The 16,822-nt window shown below is 39.1% G+C and overlaps 1 protein-coding gene across 3 annotated transcripts in view; it reads left to right on the top strand.

The window, feature by feature from the left end:
- KCNQ5 (potassium voltage-gated channel subfamily Q member 5) overlaps positions 1-16,822 on the top strand; it is a 509,402-nt gene that overhangs the window by 175,940 nt on the left and 316,640 nt on the right. The gene's annotated exons all lie outside the window — the stretch shown is intronic.

The raw sequence follows: 16,822 nt of genomic DNA, 5'->3' as shown, positions 1-16,822 counted from the left end.
CATTTCCATGTGTTTACACAAGGGCAAGAAAATGTCTTCTCGCCTAAAGCTTAGGCATGGCATCACTACATGTGGCTTTGCTCAAGCATAGACCTCGCCAGGTGGCTTCAAAATCCAGGAGGAACAGGGAGTTGCCAGGGTTGGAGCTTGTGTGCAAAGTAGGCTGCCACTGTTGGCATTGAGCTGCCTCAAAAATTCCCTGTGCTAAGTTTGAAGCAGAGGAAAATTCTGTTGACGGTCAGTTCTAAAAAGCATACTTTTGGTAGAAAGGAAGAATTGTAGGAGGAGATTTTTTTCTTTTACTCCTCTTCCCAGAAGGATCCTCTGCTTATGCTTCCTGAATCCAATGAGGTCTAATAAATTTTGAAATCTAGAGAAAGTCATGAAGGCTCATTTGAATATCTTCAGCTAGTCGACTTTTATGCAGCCTCTCTTAGTAAAGGATCAGAATTTATTTTTTCTATATTTGTGGATAGAGGATAAGTGATGTAAGTAAGCATTTCTTTCCTACTAAAAGAGAATACTCTATTCCACCAGCATTTTCTTAAGACAAGTTCATCTCAGAATTAATCTTCTGTATCCCCACAGTACTGCAACAGTAACAGCACATCTCTCAGTCAGCATGTGCTAGAGTTATTTCTGCCTCACTGGACTGTGAGCCTGTGGGTGCTGGGTTCCAAGGCCCACTCCTCATACAATGCATAGGCCAGGACTTTATCCCTAGTAGGTGCTGAAATCTGATTCATTGAATGAAATCATACTGAAGGGGGAGCCCACAGGGAATCCCATTTATAAAATGCTGAAAAGCATTTGGTGTCAGAATTCATTGAATGGCAAAGCCTCTTCTGTCATGGACTTAGTGCAAAAGTTCTGTGTATAGGGTCACTTGGAATTGTCATGATAAAAATTGGAGGGGGGGGTGCAGAGAACCAGAGAGCCATTTTGTATGGGGAATAATCCTGGACAGAATGGAGACAGGGAGGCTTATTAACTCTTTATAGGATGGTGCTAAGATGATTGGACTGGCTTCAAAGACAAGATCTACTGAGAAGCCAGTCAGTGAGAAGCACATGAAGTGCACCCAAGCTTCATTTCTAACTGTAAGGAAACATTGAAAAGGTTTTAAGAGCAAGTGAGAACAAATTTAAAAATAAGCAGCAAGCTGGGCGCCTGGGTGGCTCAGTCGGTTCCACATCTGACTCTTGATTTCAGCTCAAGTCATGATCTCACCGTTCTGAGATAGAGCCCCACATCTTGGGAGTCTCTCTGTCCCTCTGTCTTTTCTCTCTCTCTCTGCTCCTCCCCCTCTCATGCTTTCTCGCTCTCAAAAATAAATAAATAAATGTTAGGAGAAAAAGATAAAAATAAGCAGCAAACTAGGATTTGCCCCGGTACCTACTGTCATGAGAATACTGAATCAAGGAAGGGGCATTTTTAATTGGAAACATTTTTTTAATGGACTAAAATACAAATTTCCCTAGGTGATTTATAATGCATTGAGAATTTATTTATAAGATAGTATTACAGGATAGTGTATACTACCCAGGAAATATTCTAAATGTGATTGCTTTCCTGGTGAAATCAAGCATTCTTTTTTTTTTCTTTCTTTCTTTCTTATTCCTTATCTGGAGATGCTATTTATTCACCTGTAAAGAACTGTGGTGTTTCATCTACTTGATTTTTGCAGTTCACTGTGTTTGTTTTTATCAGCTACCTATTACTAATGTGAACAGTCTGAGAAATATATATTTAAACCTAACAAAATATTTTAAAATAGCCTTCTTTTCAAAAGCTTATTTCCAGGATTCTCCCAGAATGAAGGTCTCACCCTGAGAATATCTTAGGTCAACTGGGGAAATAGTTATATTTTAAAACCTTCTTAGGTATAGCTTATTGCTGGGTAACAGTAATATGAGTCTACAAGGTTTTATTAGCATGGAACACATTCTCCGAAAATAGAGAAATACCTTCTTATTCAAATGAGCCTTTTCTTCTACTTCCCACAATTAATACTACTTTATCTCACACCCACTTCATATACCACCTTTTCAAATAAAGGCTTTCATTTAAATTCTCTTGTTGTATTCCTTAGGCCAGATATTTAGCATCGTTTGCTGGGCTATCAGTGGGTAATCCTGGGTTTGCTGACTGTGTTGAGCCCTGGTTCATGCCTCCATCAACCAGAGGTAATGGGACCAGGCAGGATGAGAGCAAGAAAGAGGGTAGGCAATGTTGCTACCAGAACAAGAGCATGGCCCAGCACAATGTTAGCCCCAAGGTCATTGATGCACAACACTTAAGGGTGAGGAACAGAATGGAAGGAAATTTCAGGGAACAGAGACAAAGAATGGTACAGCAAACAGAGCAGAAAAGGGCCAGGTTCCCAGTGGAGAGTGGCAGTGCCATCATGTCCCCTAGGAAGAACACACCGGTGGGCCCCCTGAGTACAGGATGAATTAGCTACTTTCCATTGTACCCCTCCGCTGCAGTGTGCCATAGCAGTTCACTCCTTCGCCTGCATTCAGGCAACCTTGCTTCAAATCCTCACTCTGCTACTTACTAATTGTACCACCTTAGGGAGATGACTCAAGTTCTCCTTGCCCCTATTTCTTTGTCTGTAAAATAGAGGTTATAAAATCATTATCAACCTTATAGATGCCTGGGAAGAGTACTTAGGTAATATAGAATACAATGGCTCATTCCTGTAAAGAGCAATACAAGGAATTAAGTATTTTTGCATTGCATGGTGTTTTGCAATCCAAGAGCATGCTTTTGAAGTCTTTAATTTCTATATGGCTTTCTTCCACCAAGACTACTTGCAAGAGTCTTTGTTTTCTTATCAAATCCTTTGCAGTACATTGGTTTTCACATTAAATCCACATTGAGATTTACTCGTGTGGAACACCTACACATGGGGGTATAGTTCCAGTGTTTCCTTTTTCATCTTGTTAATTGACAAAGGCACTGGGGATGCTATCAATCCAAGTCACAGTGACAGTAAGAAGAGTAATTTTTCTGTGGCTGTTTTTTAATGCATTTCTTTTACAGCAGAATAGAGAGCCCTTGTTTAGAGTTTTAAGTAGGAAACAATTTAACAGAAAAGAACCCTTGTTTAGAGTGTTAAGTAGGAAACAATTTGGTATAATATTCATAATTCCACATGGATTTTCACATAGAATCTTGTCAGCTGAATTCAAACAACAGAGAGCAAATATCAAGCAGAAGAGAGCATGGGAAGGGGGTGGAGGAGTGGACTATAGTCAGGAAGTGTAAGATGCAGATCATCCGTTTAAGTTATGTATTATGTATGTATGGGTGTAGTCCCAGTGCTTGATGTTTTAGAAGATACAAAAAAAAGAATCAGACATACTTTTCATTCTCAAGGAGCTTATAGAGTCAGATAGGTGACTTGGGATGTACATGGGAACTTTACATCCCTACAACCTAACACATAGGTGATACATAGAACTATGAATTGCTCACTTTTTATCCTCAGAATATAGCAAAATGATAAAATATAATAAAAGATTAAAAACATGTGTTTATAAGTGCACTAAGGGAGATTACAATTTGATGGAGAGATGAGGGAAAGATGCGAAAGGTAAGCACTTGAGCCAGGTCTACTACTGATGTGCAGGATATGTGACTTTGTGGGCAAAGAGGACATGAGCAAAGGCAGTGAGGTTAGAAGATGCAGGAGACATGAGAGTGATTGTGAGCAGTATAGTTTAACTAAAGGGAAGAGGTTGAAAAGCAGATTGGCTCCAGACCAGTTCCAGTGGGCTTGGAATTTGGACTTGATTCTGTAGGCAATGAAGACCCATGGAAGACTCTAGAGCAGGATAGGCACATGATCAGAGCTGAGCTTTAGGAGGAGAATTATTTCAATGGATCAGTAAATTTCCAGTGATGAATACAATGGGAATGAGTATTGAACCATCTGGTAACAAGCATAGAAAAGGTGAGAGCAGTGCAAGGGGCACTTAGAAGTTTTAACTGCTATAACTCATTTTGCGCCTCCTAGTGACAGATGATAGTGTCATTAGCAGAGCTAGGCAGCCCAAAAGGAAGAGCTGATTTGACAGGGGAGATGATGAGTATAACTAGGGACGCATTGAGTTGAAGCTGCTGGCAAGACATTCAACACCAGAATTCATGAGAGAGATTTTCAGTGGAGAGATCATTCACATACAGAAGATAATTGAAGTCTTGGAATTAATTACAAAGTGAGAAAGGCCTGAGTACAGAGTATTAAGGACAGATCCTTAGGGAATACTCCCATTTAGAGAGTAGGAACACACCAAGAGGGAATGGCAAAAAATAAAAATAAAAAATAAAATAAAAATGGTGAACATCATGGAGTATCCAAGAAATCACAGAGGGAGAAAGTGTCAGAAAGGAAAGGATAGACAAGAGTTTTAGTGTTGCAAATAAATATGGAACCTGAGAAGAGATGCTGAATTTGGTGACTAAGAGGAAATTCATGACCTTTCATGAGAGCAAAAGAGTAGTGAGAGCCATGCTGTAAAGGATTAAGGAGGGAATGTGTGTTGAAAAAGTAGCAGCAATGGGCAGACAAGATTTTTTCAGGATGTTTGGTAGTAAAAGGAAAGAGATCTTATAATTATCTTAATTCTACTACTCTCTTAAAAGTCACCAACTTCACTCAGTAATTTAAGGAGATAGTAAAGTTAAGGTAATTTTGTAAGAAGAGGGAAACTCTAACAGGCCTATAAACTGAAAGAAGGCCTCAGGACACCATAAGGGAGTCAATTTGAAAACTAATAGTGGTGTTCAAAATCTCCAAGAAAGTGGTAACATATGGAACCAAGAACACAGTTAATATGTTCCAATTGTATGAAATCCATTATGCATATAAGGTATTATAACATGAAGCATATAAATTATTGTACCAAATAATGTGGTGTCTCAAACAGCTCAGAACTGGCCATGAGGAGAATCCCAGTGGTGGCTGAGCCATTTTATGATCCAGCCATGTAGCTGCCTATGGATGTGGCCTGCCTTCCCATAGAAGAGAAACAAACCATTGCCCTTCCATTACCATTGTCATACACCATATTAATATTTGAGAAATAGACTGAGTCATCTCTTCACAAGAGAGTTCCTCAAGATAGAAAAGGAAGTCAGACTCTCAACAGTGCATTCAGGAGGAGGAAGGATAAAGAGTACTCCTAAAACCTGCCATACATGTGAAAGACAGGAACAGTAGAAGTATTTTACTGGCCTAAGAAATATGGAAAGATATTTGGGGTATTGTCCAGGAGTTGCTAGTATGCACTTATTGTCAATGCTGAGTAGGAATTGCTTCACAATAAAATATTGGGGAAGACATAATGATGATTTTCCTGCTTCCCCAACCAAGAAGGGATATATAAAAGACTCCATCTTAAAAATAAATTTAAATGCTACAATTAACATGACTATTATAATTATTATCATCAGTACTAATAGAAATAGTGAGAATATACCTTGCTACTAAATATCTAATTGAGAAATTGTCAGAATAAGGTGCAATTTATCCTGGTTTAGCAATGATTTAATTTATATGAGAAAATGACCATACCATGTTCAAAAATTTATTTCAGTATACATTATTCAAAATTATATTCCAAATATAAAACAAACATGTTGCTATAGCACAAGTGCAAAGACCACTAATAATACAGTATAAAATAAGGATAATATTTCAGGAAAAAAATGCATTAAGATTGAGCACAAGGTTAAGAAAGTACCACTCAATGCAATGATCAAACCAGAATTAGAGCTGTGCGGGACCTCAGAGGTTACTCTGACAGCCTCCTGCTTTTAGAATTGAGGAAACTGAAGCCCAGAGTGTCCAAGAACCTCATTAAATAAATACTCAGATAAACCTATCAAAACCCCTTCAATAAATCAGTAGGGCACATTAAACTATGACAGATTTTATATTTGTATATTCATCAGTTAATATTTTTTAATATCTAAGCTCAGTTTGAAGGAAACTAAACTTACAGGAATTAGCCCTTTTATATCATGAATTAGAAAATTTGTGAATAAGCATTCACACATACATATTTAAACTTGTATTGAGTGTGAAGAAATGCTGATTAATAAAAAATTCCATTGAGAATTCATATGTTACTCAGCATGGTTTTTAAAAATTAACCTGCTTTCTCTGTTTATTAAAACCATAAATCTCTGAATTCAATAATTTTAAGGACACTAATTAGTACAGACTGCAATGTGGTAGATACTGTTAAGAGATTTTTATAATTTTAAGAATCTGTATTTGTTTATTACACAAAGTAAGCATATTGCAGGAGAAAACAGCCAGGAAGGATATTTTTCTGAGTGCTATACATTATAGTTATATTCATAGTGCATGTGTGACTATTTTAATTATTGATTTTATGAAGGCTAAGATCAGCTAATTTGAAATTTGTAAAAACATTACCATTAATATTTAGCTAAAATCTATGCATTACTTAAAATGAGTGTGTTGTAGGGGCGCCTGGGTGGCGCAGTCGGTTAAGCGTCCGACTTCAGCCAGGTCACGATCTCGCGGTCCGTGAGTTCGAGCCCCGCGTCAGGCTCTGGGCTGATGGCTCAGAGCCTGGAGCCTGTTTCTGATTCTGTGTCTCCCTCTCTCTCTGCCCCTCCCCCGTTCATGCTCTGTCTCTCTCTGTCCCAAAAATAAATAAACGTTGAAAAAAAAAATTTTAAATGAGTGTGTTGTAATTGACTTCTATGTTACAGAACTATAAATATTACATCATGTGTGTGATCTTCTTGACCCTTATGTGTGAAGAATTATTTTAGAGATATTTTAGAATGTTTAATAACAGAATTAGTTGATTTGAATAGTTTCTTGTTTCACAGTAATATTTCAGCTACATGAACATGGTTTATTAGACATGATATATACTCTTAAAAAAGAGTTAATGTCTGTTTATTCATTCATTATGGAATAGAAAGGTCTTACTACTATTGACGTCCTTTATTTAATGATTTGAAAACTTGAAAAATTAGTAACATATATAATAGATACAGGGAATCAATATTCATCCAGCAATAAAGCTACTTTAACAAAAGGGAAATCTGTGAATAAGAATCCCAAGAATTGAAAACGAAATGATGACATCACATAACCTGATCCACATTTCTTCATAATTTGAAGCTCTTTTTTACAAAATCACTATGAAAATCAACACTGTTAAGTGCTTCTTCTAAAAGTATTCAAAAATAAGAATTATCTAATATTCCAACAACCCAGGTGAGGAGTATCTAGGATGAGTAGTCAGTAAAATTTCTAGGGCCTTGTAGGTGGGTCATTTTGCTCTAGGAAAGACAGCTCTCCTCATCGCCCACCTTCTGGCCCCAGGAACTCTGTGGTTACTTAGCTGGGATGAGGCATCATGCCAGGTTGGCATGTCCCACTCAATGGAGTAACTTCGTACCTATCATGTTCTGCCAGCTCAGCTTTGACCTGGTGCCGCTTGAGCTTCTCCGAAGGTGATCTAAGTTTCCTGTTTGTTTGCTTGTTGGAATAGCACCTGATTTCCACTTCCTAGGCAAACTGTTGACTTGAGAGGATAGCCCCACATTTAGTTTTCTCTCATGGAACCTTTTTCAGTTTACTTTCTGATCTCTGCTCCCTTCCTTCCTGTGCCCGGTGCTCTGCAGACCCCCTTAACAGAGGCTCCTGCAGCCAGGCATTGTACTACCTCCCCGCTTCCCTCACTCTCCGCATCTAAGGCCTTGAAACCCATCTCTCTTATACCCATGTGGACCCATTAGGCTCAGATATTTCAACTTTCTGCCACAGTAATCATGTTTCAGTCTGTATTTTTCTTTGTGGACACCAATCAACTCCTCTTGTCATAGTCTGTGGAACTTCAGATTGACCAAATAGAGGACTTTATGGTTCCCATTCAAGGGTTAAAATACTATTATCGCAAACTGGATAGATGGTAGAACTGATGCATAGCGAGGTTAAGTCACTTGGACAGGCCATCCAGTGGTGAGAATTATAGCTGGTATTCCAACCTAGAGAGTTGGAATGCCTGAGTGTGTGTTCTTAAACACTTACCTTGACAATATGAGCGTGGTATACCAGAAGACTCCTAACAAATCTAACCCATTCAAAGTCACCAGCAAGCCCTTATTTTCCTTTTTTTGTGAGTAAGTTTAAAAGGTGGTGAATTTATGTATAAATTCCAAGAAGTATGTGTATTCTTTAATAAGGAATGTATTTAAAAAATCTCATCTTCCTGTAGTAGAGAGAACAAAATGCATTAAAAACAGAACAACAGAGTGGGCCTGGGGGAAAACTTGAGAAAAAATGGCAGTTTTTTGCTCTCTCCAGTGTCAAGTCAAAGACAGACTTAGAAAAATACATAGGCAGCCCCAGAGATATCAATGAAGTGTGTCATTTCCCTCTGCCATGAGGATCTGCCTCTGAGCACCAATGGAGCCCTAGAGCTATGTTCATATGAATGCTGCCTGTATTCGCCTTGTGATTGCTGGACTGTTTTATGACTACAGTTATAAATGTGGAGGAGATGCATTAAATGATCCCACTAGACTTTTAGCTGGACTTCTGGGGAAAAGAAGCTGATCTATCAGTAGTGGATACGCATGTTGTGACAGCAATGGAAAGACAAAGAAAGAAAAGTGACAGGTACCACAGTGACAGTGTGGCTTTGAAAACTGACTAACGGTGAAGATAATAATGTGGGGATGTTGAGAAAAAGAGAAAGGTAAAGCTTCTAGTAACTGTGTGGGAGTGATGTTACAGATGTGGCAGGGGTTGCTAGTGTGTCCTATAAATAGTGGTGGAATATTCCACACAGTTACCTAGTGTTAGTGTCCTAAGTAATTCAAAATATATTCACAGAAGTTGCTCTCTACTAAAATTCTTGTTCCACACACCCTCCCAGCCACTCCATCCCCAATAAAGAACCACTCAAAAAGAAAAAAGAAAGAAAAAGAACCACTTCAAGAAAGGAGTATCAAAGATCAGTCCTGGATTCTAATTCTCTTCTCTCCAACATTTGGACACGTAAAGACGTACCCTTTTCCTTGAGCTCAACGATAGCAGGCATGTAAATGAGAGACAAATTTACTTGTCTTCCTCCCAAATTGCCTTTCATTGAGTTTCATATATTATATCCTGTCAATGTGGAAGACATTTGGAGCTAAATATTCTATCACAACTGAAATGCCACAGTCATTTATCTCTCCTTCCAAATAATGTTTGTTGCAGAGTGGCCACTTGTGAAGTTTCAAGGGATTTTTTTAAAAATATATTACAGTTTTCTCCACAATCTCTAGTCAGCTGGTAATTTCTGACATTACTGTTCTTTTAAATTATCTCTCCATCTCCTTTGCTTCTACTTTTATTAAAAAACAGTTTTTTCCTATCTAGACTATTATACTTCTCATATTATTTTTCGTGGGGTCTAGGAACCTAGTGCCCTCGTACTGAAGTACCTTAGTGTTACTGCCAAAACTTCCCTCACAGAACTCTGTTTAATGACATGTAGTTTTTCTCTCCAGACCCCTTGCAATGCTTCTTATTTCCTCATTAACTAGGATCAAGTAATTCAGTCTCTGCATTCAGGCTGTCATCACACCCCATGAACTGCCCCATTGCAGCCCTTATGCTTCCTGTCTGCTCCTCTCAGAAAAGCTATTCATTTCTTTATCAATCTTATCCCCAAGAACCTAGGCTCATAGCATGCTCCACACCACCTTCTTTTTCCCTCAAGGAATCTTGGAAAATCTATCTCTTGCATGCACCCTTTCCTGACCAACTTCTAGAGACTCTCAAATTCCTGAAATGAATAAGGATGCAGCCTCCCTGCTCAACAACATCAACCTGAACTGTCCTCATAGGAAATACTGTTATTAACCAGTGTCTTAGTCAGCTTAGGCTGCTGTAACAAAATGCCATGAACTGGGTAGCTTAAACAACAGCCATTTATTTCTCATAATTCTGGATGCTGGGAAATCCAGATCAAGGTGCCACAGATTCAGTTCCTGATGAGAGCTTTTTTCCTGGCTTGCAGGCTGCTGCCTTTTCACTGCATCTTCACCTGATGGGGCCGGGGGTTGGGGGTGTGCAGGGACGGAGCTCTGGTTTCTTTTATAAAGACACTAATCCCATCATGGTGGGGGGCTGTCTCACTCTCATCATCTCATCTAAACCCAACTACTATCCACAGGTTCCATCTCCAAATAACATCCCATTTGAAGTTAGGGCTTCAACATATGAATCTGAGGGGACACAAGCATTCAGTCCATAACATCCAGTCAGCTTCTGCTTGTGTGTTTGAGTTTGCAAAGTCTCCACTAACGACAAAGGATGTTTGTAAGAAACACTTGGGGATGAGTAAGTGTTTATTACAAATAATGCTGAGCCCCTGGCGTCTATTGGAGAATGGGAGGACAAATCAATTTATAAACTCATTAATTTCCTATTGTTGCTGCAATAAATACCACAAATGTATTACCTTACAATCCTGGAGGTCAGAAGTCCAAAATGGGTCAGGGCTAATAGCAAGATGTTGGCAGTGCTGCATTCCTTCTACAGGCTCTAGGAAAGAATCCATTTCCCTCCCTTTTCCAAATTCCGGGGCCACTTGCATTCCTTGGCTCATGATCCTGTATCACTCAGACCTCCACTTTCATTGCCACTTCTCTGACTCTGACCCTCCTGCCTCCTTCTTATAAGGACCCTCGTGATCACATTGGGCTCACTCTGATAATTCAGGATAATCTCTCCATCTCTAGATCCTTAACTTATTACATCTCCAGAGTCCCTGTGGCATGAAAGATAGCATATTCACAGATTCTAGAGATTAGCATATGGACCTCTTTGCGGGGAGCATCCTTCTGTCTCCCCCGCTCTATTTAGTTGTCAATTTGAACTTGTGTATAATACTTTTCACATAATGCATTGAAAATAAACATACTAATATTCAAATAAATAGAGCAAAGTTATTTTTTAAGATCACAGCAAGCAGGTGCTTAATGATTGATAGAGCATTGTATTGTGCTTTTTTAATGGAAGAATATTTATCACATATTCTTCATACACCATTAGAGTTATATATCAGAGTATCATTGATACATTTATACAATACATGCATATTCATAGTATGTAGCATTGAAAATGAGCAAGACCAAGGGCGCCTGGGTGGCTCAGTCAGTTAAGCAGCCAACTTCAACTCAGATCACGATCTCGCGGCTAGTGAGTTCAAGCCCTGCGTCAGGCTGAAGCCTGCTTTGAATTCTGTGTCTCCCTCTCTCTCTGCCCCTCCCCTGCTGGCACTCTGTCTCTCTCCCTCTTAAAAATAAATAAACATTTAAAAAATGTTTTTTAAATAAAAAAGAAAATGAATAAGACCTTAAAAATGCCAGACTCCATTCAATACAAGTACCTATAGGACTCTTCTAGAATTTTCAAATGTAAGAACATGTCAAATTTATGAAAAATTCTCCCACTGACACTTTTTCCTACCCTCCCCGAGGTTTTTCTTCTTCATTTGTTTTGGACACAAACACTTTCCCTTGTAACAACCTATGAGCCAATGGCAGCTGCAGAAGGAAGCCCTGCATGTTGTTGGCAGGTGCGAGGGCTCCCTTCAGTCCCTGACCCCAGCTTGTTCTGAGCCTGCCAGATGCTTCACAGTTCCCTCACGTCCTGCTTCTGCCACACCAGTAAGGTTGTCTTTGTGGGCCACACCGTATGCTAGCTCACGGATTCAGAAACGAATGTTGAAGTGAGAAAACAATCTAATTAACTTTGTAAAACCTACATGGGTAGATTGTGGATCGTGAAGACAGCACGTTCAAGTACATTTCACATGCTGAAGTCCAGCCAACTTCAAACCATTAGTGTGATCTGCTTCCTCCAGCATGTTTGTCTATGATTTCTTTTCCTTCATAGTACACAACAGGTAGAACACTTTCGTGTGTTTTTGTTAGATCCTTTTTAATTTTTCCAGATTATTTCTGCTAATAAGTACCATTTTCAATGTTCTTCCCTCTAGTTTTTGTTTAAAACAGAGCCACTGTATTCCAGTGAGACAAATATTAAACATGGCCGGTTTTGCTCCCATAATGTTTTGGAGAATTAGTTTTCTATTTAAATAATTACTAATATTTGAAGATTATGAGTCATAAACTAATTACAAGCTCCCTACCTACTATTTTAGAAGTAATTAAGGCATAGAAATGGTCTTCAATTCTTGATCACCAGTAAATTTAGGGAGGGGTAAGGTCTGTGACAATGAAGAAGAAAACTGAGTTTTTGAAAAGAGAACAAAAGTGATATCTAAATTAAGAATTTGTTAATTTCTTGTATGAAGATATTAATTAATTTTGATATCTGTTGTGTGTTCTTAAAAGACATACTCCTCTCATCATTGTTCCTTGTTTTCCGCTTGGCAATTATTGTTATTTTCTATTGCCTGAGTAATTTAAGAGGATGCAAAAATTAGCCTGCCTTTCAACTTACACATTCACTTACTAGGGTAAAGCCAATATTTTTATCCCAGAATTGAGCATGTGCTTTACAATCTAATGATAAGGAGACCAACCTCAGTGGTGTGGCAGAAACAGACATAAAGCTGTTCCAGCCAACAGCAGTGACTTGCAGGTGGGGTAGGAAGGGTATCACTTCACCTGGAATGAAATGATCAGCTAACAGCTTGATCTATATGTTTAGAAGCTGAGCCCATATTAAATCTTTTCCTCTCTCACCTGCTCTCTTTCTCTGTCCTTCCCTCCCTCTCTTTCTCATCTTTATGCTACAGTTAATAATATTTGGATACAAGAACGTTCACGCCACTTATTTCTGACGCAATCCCGCAATAATAATGCCTTGCCAATATGGAGAGCTTTCATTGTTTTCAAAGCACCTTTATAGCCATTCTTTCCTTTGATCCTCACAACAACCCTGAGAGGGGGGGCAAGAGAGACAGTGCTATTCCCATTTTGACTCATGAAGCGACCTCTTTAAGCTTCAGCATCTCTGAGGACCCCTGGGCATTGTTATCATCTATGACTGCCAGGTGAACTTTGCTGTAAGAGCAGCCCTGGGAGAAACAAAAAACAAAAAACCTATTGGCCTGATGCACTTCTGGTGTTCCCTGACACCTTTTTCCCTATTTGCCCTAGCAAGATGTTCACCCCCCTACCTTCAACTGTTCCATGCTATTAGGCTGTCTTTTTCCTTATCACACCTCCGAATCTACTCTGCAGACAGAATATGACACCTGCAACAATCACAATGCTCTCTGTTCCCCCTTCCTACTTCCTGTGTTTCCCATCACACTTATTACTTTTGGATGTACTATATATTTCACTGGTTTACTCATTGTATTTGTTGTCTGGCCCCCCACTGAAATGGAAGATTCTTGAGGGTAAGGATTTTGGTCTATTTTGTACATATGTCTCCAGCAACTGAAATAATGCTGGCAAAGAGCATGATCAAATGCCAACATGACTCACTGGGTGCAGACTGGACTCAATGACCAGAATATTGAGCTGGTGCCCCACTGGGAGAGTTCTCTCCTTTTCAGGGACAAGGGTGAAAACAGTCCTATAAGCAAGACTAATATAGTTTAAATTAGAGTAATAAACAATCTGGCCTTAGATATCAAACCTTTACAAAAGTTTATGGGATCCCTATTGTCTAAGATGTGAAACCTGGAGGACCCATGATAAGCTGAGTTTGGGAACAAGGTCCTCCTGCTTAGGGAAGATGAGTCAGTCCCTCACTCCAGGTACCTCATTCCCAAGCAACCTGGAAGTAGTTGTTAGGGTTTTCTGTTTGTATACCCACATTAGCAACATAGGAAGCATTTGTCCAATGAATAATGAATGAATGAGTGAATGAATGAATGAATGAATGATAAATAAATAAATAAATAAATAAATAAATAAAACCAGTCATTTTATGTTAAAGTAAATCAATGGTATGGAATGCTTTATTCTTAATTGTAGAAAGAAAATTTCAGTGGAACAAAAGTCACCAAATAAAGGAGATATTTGGGGTCTGGAAGGCCAACTCAGTTGTCCAATTACATCTGCCTTCACGGGGTCAACCTCAGGTATTGTGCCAGCAAGCAATGGCACTTCCCTGGTTGATAACCACTTGATTCTGGGGACTTTTTCTACCACTTCCCTCCATAGATCCATGGCAGAGAGTTTTGGCTCTGGATACTATAATTTATACATACTAGTTCAGGGTATAAATGCAAAACTATAAGCTTGCAAGGTAAAGACATCTGCCTAATCTGATCTAAGCATCGAAAGATATATACACTCATATATGACATTAGACACTACTCATTCTTCCTCTGAGATTAATCATTCGACCCCCTGATTAGCCTTGTTAATGCCTGGGGGGAAAACAGATAACTATAACAAGCTAAATTTAGAAACCACAGTAATTTTTTGTGTATTAGAAATAGTGAAAGTCAGTGTCTCTCTATCAGTCTTTTCACCCCAGAAGCTACATAACATGATAGGAAATAATGAGTAAAAAGAGGTATGTTGTGCTTCTAATTAAAAAAAAAAGGGCTATTATTTCCTCAGTCTTGGATGTCTATCTGCTTAAATACAAACATTTATGTTTAATGTTATCTCCTAAGTGTTCCTGCTATGATCTTAAAAATTTTAAGTACTTCTATTTTAAATACAACCCATAAAATAAACTCATATACATACACACACACACACACATATGTGTACATGTCTGTGTATATATTTGTATGATATATTCATGGTAAATCAGTTTGACTGTGGTGTGGCCCGCATCTGCTTGTTCCTTGTTCATTTCTTTCCCAGTATACCCTGGCTCTCCAAAGATGCTCTCATATACTCCCCTGCCCAGGAGCCAATATGTGTCCCATTCTGCCACAGGATCTCTTATGGAGGCCCTTATCAACTAGCTCCTGCTAATTTTAGTACATTCTTAAAAATCTCAGAAACCTCATGACAACAAAGAAGTTTATTTTTTGAAGTAGGATTTCATACAGCAGTTATATACATGAGAGATATTTTGGCCAAAAGCATTTTTGTAGCACTCATCACATAAAGAGGCCTTCCTGGATCTGCATATGACTACAATCATATTAAAAGCCTCTCTCTCTCTCTCTCTCTCTCTCTCTCTCTCACCTCTTCCATTCATTCATTCAATACATACTTACTGAATACATTCTATGTATAAGGGACAGTGCTAGGAACTTTGAGGAGACTTTAGACTCATGAGACACATGATATATATGTTTAGAGGATATATATGTTTAGTACGAATTTCCCAGGTGAATAGTTTAGAGAATTGTGCAGATGTGATAAGGGCTCCAGGAATAAGAATGCTCTGGCTCAGAAGGATCTGAATTAGCAGTGACATCATTAAATGTAAGTAAAAGCCCTGTAAGTGGAGGAGAAGACAGAGAGATTCTAGGGTAAGGGAAGACATGATAAAAAAACATGTAAGGGGGAGAATGAGTAGATGTTTGAGAGAAGGCAAATTTTCAAGTTTATGTAAACCAGGTTTCTCTAAGACAGTGGTGGGAGAGTAGGACTAGAAAGATTTGTGGGGGCACCTGGGTGGCTCAGTCGGTTAAGCGTCCGACTTTGGCTCAGGTCATGATCTCATGGTTCGTGGGTTCAATCCCCGCATCGGGCTCTGTGGTGACAGCTCGGAGCCTGAAGCCTGCTTTGGATTCTGTGTCTCTCCCTCTGTGTTCCTCCTCCACTCACACTCTGTCTCTCTCTCTCTTTCTCAAAAATAAATAAAGATTAAAAAAATTTTTTTAAAAAGAAAGATTTGTAGTGGACAGATTGTGAATAATCTCAAGTGTGGGCTGAGTGACCAGATTGGTGTGTTAACTGACAAGGAGAGCCATTAAGAGGATGTGGCATGATTAAAGAGCTCCTTTAGTAGGGTTAAACTGGTGTACAGAGATGATTGAAGTGGGGCTATTGTGAAGGTGATGTGGGCATGATTTCAGGGAGACTTTCAGGGCAGGCAAAGCCTATGTGATTGTGAGGGAGGAATGCAGGGTACCAGAGAGGGAGAATTCTCAGGTGTGGATCCCAGTGGGGCCTTTAATGGAGTTGGAAAATCAAGAGGGCATTCTCAATTTCCTACAAGGATTATAGGTCATCCAGAGAGAAATATCCAGCAGACAGCAGGAAAGACAGGGTCAGGATTTGAGAGTCTTCCCTAAAGGGAAGACTGGGACTCACTCCCATAGCGATTAGAACTGATGAGATTGGCAATGGATGGTATGTTTGAAAGAATGAGAATAAAGAGAATTTTAATGACCAGCCCTAGCTTTTACTGCTCTCCCTGTTGTAGCTGACTCTACACTAGCCCTTCTCAACTGAGGTGGGGTGGGGGGAGGATTTTGTTAAAAGTGCAGGAGGGGGAAGATGTGATGCACTGGCATCCCAAGGGTAAGAGGTGAGGAAAGCCAGTAAACATCCTACACAGGCCCACAACAAAGAGTTACCTGGTCAAAAATGTCAGTAGTGCAGAGGTTAAGAAACCCTGTTTTATATTTGCCAAAAGAAAATCCCTTCAACATCTTGTTTAGTCAGACAAACATTGTCTCCCAAATGCTTTTATCTCCTACAAGAATTTGTAGGAATCCTTTCAGAAGCACATAAGCTTTTCGACAAGCCTCTCCAACTCTTCACCACATCTCCCCCATAAAAGAAAAATTAAATGCTCAACATAAGAATACCAGCTTTGGGCCATATTATTTGTTTTCTAAAATTTTTTAATGTTTGTTTATTTTTG

The sequence above is a fragment of the Acinonyx jubatus genome, chromosome B2 (genome assembly GCF_027475565.1).
Source record: "Acinonyx jubatus isolate Ajub_Pintada_27869175 chromosome B2, VMU_Ajub_asm_v1.0, whole genome shotgun sequence".
Lineage (NCBI taxonomy): Eukaryota > Metazoa > Chordata > Mammalia > Carnivora > Felidae > Acinonyx > Acinonyx jubatus.
This window is presented reverse-complemented; position numbering and strand designations above follow the sequence as displayed.